This window comes from Pinus tabuliformis, chromosome 7 (assembly GCF_031772625.1).
Source record: "Pinus tabuliformis cultivar Carrire ecotype Pingquan chromosome 7, CPIR1, whole genome shotgun sequence".
Lineage (NCBI taxonomy): Eukaryota > Viridiplantae > Streptophyta > Pinopsida > Pinales > Pinaceae > Pinus > Pinus tabuliformis.
In genome coordinates this window covers 1,296,877,956-1,296,885,461 of record NC_142293.1, presented here as the reverse complement: position 1 = coordinate 1,296,885,461, position 7,506 = coordinate 1,296,877,956, and positions in this window count along the sequence as shown.

The following is a 7,506-nucleotide window of genomic DNA, read 5'->3' as shown; positions in this document are numbered from 1 at the left end:
CTTGCTGATTCCCTTGTTGTTTCTGCTAGTCTGTTTATTCCTCCCATGCCTCCCAAACTAGTTTATGAAGTGCGAATGAAGTACAGACCATCCTTGCCTGACAATGTCCTGCATTGGAAAGTTTTTGATGATGATGATGAATTGAATAGGTTCCTTCAAGTCATTGATGAATTTTCTGAAATGCAAATTGACCAAGAAAATGAAGCCTTGGAAGAAAATCCCCAGTCCCAGCTTAGAAATAAAATTGGTAAAGACAGTATAGTTCAGCTTCCTAGTAATCATATTCCCAAGGGTCTAATCCCTCTAGAAAAACTGTTTGACCAAAATGATGTGCCTTAAAAATCTGCTCAAAAAGAGGATCAATCAGCAATCTGTAAGCATGATATAGGAAGTCCAGGTCAGCCCAAATATATAAATTTGTCTACTCATTTATCTGTTGACCAAAGTGCTGAATACTGCAATTTAATGAGGCAATTTGTTGATGTGTTTGCCTGGGAGTATAGTGATCTGAAAACTTATGATAAGAGTATAATTCAGCATAAAATCCCTCTTGAGAAAGACACTGTTCCTTTCAAGCAGAAACTGAGACCGATAAGTCCCATGCTTCTTCCTTTAATTGAAAAAGAAATTAAAAAGTTGTTGGCTGCTAAGATTATAGTGCCTCTCAGATATTCCAAATGGGTGGCCAATTTGGTAGTTGTCATAAAGAAGAGTGGAGAAATCAGACTGTGTGTTGATTTCAGAAATTTGAACAAATGCTCAAAGAAAGACAACTATCCTCTGCCAAAGATGGGGCATTTGTTGCAGAAGGTCTCAGGAGCTAAAGTGATGTCTTTCATAGATGGATTTTTAGGCTTTAATCAGATTGCTGTGCACCCATATGACCAAGAAAAGACTGCATTTACCACTCCTTGGGGCACGTTTATGTATGCTAAAATTCCATTTGGATTGATGAACGCTGGAGCCACTTTTCAGAGAGCTATCGATATAGCATTTGTGGGAGAGAAGGACAAATTTGTGTTGATCTACCTTGATGATATAACTGTCTATTCCAGCAGCCATCAAAGTCATTTGCAGCATTTGAAAGAGGTGTTCTCAAAGTGCAGGAGGTTTGGGATATCAGTCAATCCAAAAAAATCACAATTTGCTTTACATGAAAACAAGCTGTTAGGACATATTGTTTCTGCTGCAGGAGTTCAGATTGACCCAGAAAGGGTCAAAGCAATTCAGGCTTTGACTGTCCCCAGATCAAAGAAAGATATACAGTCTTTTTCGGGCAAAATTAATTTTGTTAGGAGGTTTATTCCGAATTTTGCAGAGCTGGTAAAGCACGTAACCTCCATGTTGAAGAAAGGAGCAGAGGTAAAATGGACTGATACATCAAGGAAATCTTTTGAGTCCATTAAGAAGGCTATTGTGGAAGCTCCTACATTAATAAGTCCTGATTACAGCAAGGAGTTCCATATATTTTCTTTTGCCTCTGAGGATACTATTGCAGCTGTTTTATTGCAGCAAGATGAAGAAGGTTCAGAGCATCCAGTGGCATTTTTCAGCAAGAATTTGAGGGATGCTAAACTAAGGTATGATGTTATAGAAAAATAGGCATATGCTCTTATTAAATCCCTGAAGTCTTTCAGAGTTTATATCTTGCATTAAAAAATAATTGCATATGTGCCCTCTGTTGCAATAAAAGATGTCTTAACTCAACCTAATGCTGATGGAAGAAGGGCGAAGTGGATTGCTAAAATGATTGAATTTAACATAGAGCTGAAGCCCACAAAGCTGGTCAGAGGTCAGGGTCTTGCCAAGCTATTAGCTGAAGAAAATTGCAGGTCTTTGGACATTGCTCTCCTATGCATGATGGCAGAAAATGGTCAAGCAGAAGAAGAGGAAAAAATAGCTGAAACAGAGAGAAAACAGTCAGTGGCCGAGAATCTAGCTTCATGTAATTGGTATGCTGCAATAATTAATTTCTTGCAGAAGCTAGAGATCCCTTCAGAATTTTCTCAAAGTCAAGCAAGAACTTTAAAACTCAGGGCAGCAAAATATTGCATCAATAATAACCTGCTCTACTGGAGGGATCCATCTGGAATATTTCTAAGGTGTCTGGACAAAGAACAGTCAGAAGAAGTGATGCAGCAGTTTCATTCCAGCATATGTGGAGGGCATCATTATTGGAAAACTACAGCCCACAAAATTCTCAGAGTTGGGTACTATTGGCCCACTTTATTTTCTGATGTATTTGTTTTTGTTAAATCTTGTGACAGGTGCCAGAGATTTGAAGGAAAGCAGCAGTTGAAATCCTTGCCCCTAAAACCAATAATTGCAAAAGGACCTTTTCAGCAGTGGGGTTTGGATTTCATTGGAGAAATCAATCCACATTCCAGTGGCCAGCACAGGTGGATATTAGTAGCCACTGATTATTTCACAAAGTGGATTGAAGTAGTCCCTACCAGGAAGGCTGATCATAATGTGGTTATGAAGTTTTTGATAGAGAATATCTTCAGCAGATTTGGTTGTCCACATAAATTAGTCACAGACAATGCAACAGCCTTTAGAGCAAAAGAGTTGGTGGAAATGTGTGATTCAATGGGTATTAAACTTGTTCATTCCACCTCATATTATCCTCAAGGTAATGGTCTAGCAGAATCCTCTAATAAAAGTCTGATCAAGATTATTAAGAAGTTGTTAGAGGATAATAAAAAGAATTGGGATTCGATGCTCAAGTATGCACTGTGGGCTGACAGAGTGACCATCAAGAAATCCACAGGGAGTTCTCCATTCAAACTGGTGTATGGCACTGAGGCTATATTTCCAATTGAGTTAACTCTCACTGTGGCAAAATTCCTTCAAACAGAGCAGGATGAAGAAGAAGACATGGCAAGAAGAATCGCTGATTTAACAGAGTTGCATTAGATTAGAGACAACTGGTTGAAAGAGCTGCAGCACATCAGAGAAGCATCAAGGAAGCCTTTGACAAGAAGGCAAAAATAAATAATTATCAGATTGGTGACTTGGTGTTGAAATGGGATGCACTAAAAGAAAAGAAATGCAATCATGGGAATTTTGATGCTTTCTAGACAGGGCATTTCATCATTTCGCAGGTTCAAGGGAACAATACCGTCATACTGGAAAGTATGGGGGGAGAAGCAGTTTTTGATGGCCCAGTAAATGGGCGATTTTTGAAAATTTATATTGTTTAAGGTCTGTGGCCTTAAAGATTGTAAATATTTTGTTTTCATCAGTTTTGTGCAAGCAAGTGGACTCCATGCCCAATGGAACACTAGGAATTTTGGTTGAAAAGGCATTGGTCTACAGGTTCTTGAGACCTCGCAGGGAGGATCTCATCCCCAGAAGGAGCCAGTGTTAGCTCTGCTACAGTGGCAGCATCTGATTGGCAAAAAGGCAGGTTTGGCTGTGTTGGTCAAACATTCAAGAGGTTTTGCAGCAATGGGTTTCTTCTTTCCCTTCAACCCCCTTATTCTCCTTCGTTACCCATTAATCCCTTCATAACCTCAGTTATCCTAATCCCCGGGCATTTTTATGTTTAACATTAAAACCCCGGTAGCCCTTTGTAAATGGTTTTAACCTATGTTTTGATTATAATACCGCGCATCTCCATAAACATTGGTTTTAATAGACCCCAGGCCCCACCTGCCCTGTCACATCGTATGTCAGTTCAACAATAAACCTATGCAGTTATTTCGACCGCCCGATCCTCCGCCCACTCATCCAACCTCATACACAAAGCCCGCTCCGTCAACCTGCGTGTTATTTAATCCCCGGGGAGGTGGTATTCCACCTGCCACGTGTCTTTATGTTATTACATTGCGCTCGCCTGTACGTAAACCGCCACAGCTCAAAGGTGGTGCGGGAAAACCGCCTCCCACCATCGTACCGCTTCCTGCCCGTTAACCTGCGATCAACTTCGTCTCCCGTCAGCCGTCAGATCTTCGCAATCATGATCTGACAGCCCTCATCCATTGCCTCCCAATAGTAGACCTCGACTGTTCCTTTTGCCATCCGACAGCTAGTGTTTCGTCTCGGTCCCTGTTCGTTTTCAAAGTCTTTCCAGTGTATTCATCAGTGTTTTGGGGCCAATTTTGGGCGCACGAAGAAGCAAGATTATGATCCAGCTACCTGTATTCAATCGTCAGCTACCACAGTTAAGGAATAGTACGATCAAGGACAAAAAGGACACCCTTGAGTAGTTCAACTATGCAGCAGTTATGGAAGTTTATTTAGTCAACATTCCACCTATTCAAGGAGTACACCAAAGTACCAGTGAATGTCATTTGTCCATTCAAACATTTAGATTGTAGTAGAAGACCCATATCAAATTGTAAATGCAGTTGGTGATCCATTAAGACACCTCCACGCATAACCTAACAGAGATATTTTGTAAACAGATTCTATATATACTTAGAAGAATGATGTAATTAGTTTGATGAGTGCTAGTGTGTTGTAAGCTTCAACTTCTGGAGACTGTAAATACTGTGAGACTTGCAGCGTCTGGTTTTCATTTCCAACTAATACAAGCTTCTTTTGCTGTCATTTGCTCACTTTCCACTTTTTCTTCATTGTTCCAGGCTGTTCCTGTCATGCATTTTTTATCTGCTTTGATGTTTAGCATTAGAGGGGTTGTCATCTCACCTCTGTGTTAGAATCTAGTCAGTATTATTGAATGTATGCAGGTTTCTGTTGTTTTAATGCCAGAGAGTTGTCATCCTGTCTATGTATTAGAAAACAGATCTACAGACCTTTTAACTGGTTGCAGCCGGCCATCACAGGGTCCTGTGCATCTGTTGGTGTGGTCAGTCTTCTCCATCATCACATTTTATCTAAAATGGTGAGTAATTGGTGGTTAAAAGCCTTGTAGTTTGGGGATGTTCGCCCATGTCTGGGGTTAATCATAGTAGGAGTGGTTATCTAGCTTGAATGTGCAACATTTCTTCCATTCATCCATCATTTTATCCAACATTTTGTTGAATTTGTAATGTTCCCGAGCATCACTGATATACAACCTAGGTGAGTTTCTTGGGGTGATAATAGTACTCATTATAGTGACATTACCTCTTTGGTTCCCTTGATCAACTATTTTCTTCATGCAATCACGAGTATAGTGACCAAATTTATTGCAATAATAACATCTCACCTTTATTTGTCGACTCTTGGATTATTGTTGAAGCTTCTGTAGTTGCTTCCAGTTTCATGTTCATGCTCTTCGCGGCCATCTCTCTGACCACCATATCTTCCACTTCGTCCTCTTCCTCTTGTTCTACTTCTGCCTCGATCTCTGTCTCTTGAAATAGAAACATGACTTTTGAAAGCGTTCTCTAAAGTGGAATCATATTTTCTATCTATCCTTGCCTCATGTCATAGAAGTGATCCCATCAACTCATTAACTGTCAATGATACCAAATCCTTGGCTTCTTCTATGGCTACTACCACAACATCAAATTAAATTGGTAAACAAAGATATGAGGACCTTCTCAACCATTGTTTGATCTTTAATTTCTTCACCATAAATCTATAACTGATTTACGACAGCTATGACCTGATTCATAAAAGAATCATTGTCCTCTGTCTCCTTCATCTATAGACTTTCAAAATCCCTCATAGTATTCTGCAACTTAAGAAAATTGACTTTGGTCATACCTGTATAGTTTGTCACCGAAGTATCCCATGCTACTTTCGCTGAAGACATGATCATAATTTTCTAGAACATTGCTCGGTCCACTCCCTACTGGATAAGTTGAAACGCTTGTGCATTCTTCTTCTTGTCTTTCTTCCATTGTTCCCTCTCTATATTCGTGAGAGCTTGTTCTTCTGTTTTATTCTTAGGTTTTGAAAACCCAAGATGGACATAATCCCAAACATCGTGAGCCTGCAAAGTGGTCGTCATCTTAATGGCCCACACATCTTAATCCTTCCCTGTAAATAGTGGAAACTGGGCTGGAAATTTGAGAAATCCATCTTTCTCCAAAGATTTCTCTTCTAAAAAATCCTAAATTTTTCTTTTAAAAAACTTTTGCAAAAAACTCTTTTTCAAAGTCTCTTAATTATTTTTTATATATAAAAAAAAAATTTAGAAAAAAATTATTTATATATAAAAAACAAAACCCTTATAATCCGGCCTTCACGAATTAAAAAAAATAAAAAATTACGTAGCTCCTTTGATATATTAAAAGGCCTTTTAAAAAAGGCACTCTCATAAACTTAAATCAACATGAATACCAAATTTTACTTCGTCGTTTTCACTTTGGTTGACTTTTTAAAACCTCTCATATAAATCACGTGCGTGTTCATTGGTTTATTAACGCAACTCGACTAACGTATGGCCAGGCTGCGACTAACGCGGCTCTCTGCTGAGCTTTAACGCGTTATAACGCCGCACTGAACACGAAAACTTGATCACTTTCCAATTTCACCATGAAATTTATGAGAATTTGTCTTTATTTTAAAAATGCATTTTTTTAACAATAGTCAAAACAAAAAGATGTTTTTTTAATTTTTGAAATTGAGTTTGATCATATCTCTTTATAATATCTTAGTTTTCTTTTTCCCCTCACATGTCCATTATTATCTTAAAATTTTAAAGTAATAATAATTTTAATATTATTTTTATTTTGCAAAATTATCTTCTTTTTTATTTAGCTATGGTCTAACTAAGACAATACATCCCTGAGCTAAAAGTGGGGATTTTGGCTAGAGTTAAAAGCAATTTTAGGAAACATCTTTGTTTCCATGTTGTTTAACTTCTTCTTATATATAAGCATAGGGTATTTACTCAATAAACCTCACGTGCATTCAGGGAATCTTAAACAACACCCACGTGCATTCATGGAATCTTAAATAATACCTTTAATTTGACTATATATTGGAAAATATCTCTAAAAATCACATTATTTAACCTCATGGAATATTAAACAATACCCTTAATTCGACTATATATTAGAAAATATCTCTAAAAATCACATGATTTAACCCCCTACCAATACAAAAGCAATACACCTTTCCAATTTAAAAACCCTACTTTCACTAGATATTGTAGGTATCCATTTTTTCATGAACATTTTTTATATCCATTTATATTTTTTCATTAACTTTGAACTTCATCTTTTATCTCTGCCAATATAAAAACCCTTTATACCCTATAGATCCCCCAATATATTATGTGATTTTTTTCTCAATATAATGAATGTACGTCGTATGGTATTGCTTCCCCAGTGAAGCCCCCGGGGTATACAAGATATCTAGTCATAACCATGCTTTCAATTGGGAGAGACTATCTTCAATCATGAGGGCAAGATAAAGGAGTGTTACATTTAATCTTGATATTTTAAGTTATAAATTACCTTAAGGTGTATTCTATCTTCCTCCATGTATATTTATAGATATTGCAGCCTTGAACTTCACACCCGTATAAAATAATAAGAGTGATAAAAGCTTCAGGGAAGAGTTTATTTTTATGCCATATCTAAAAATATGCAAAATTATAATTAT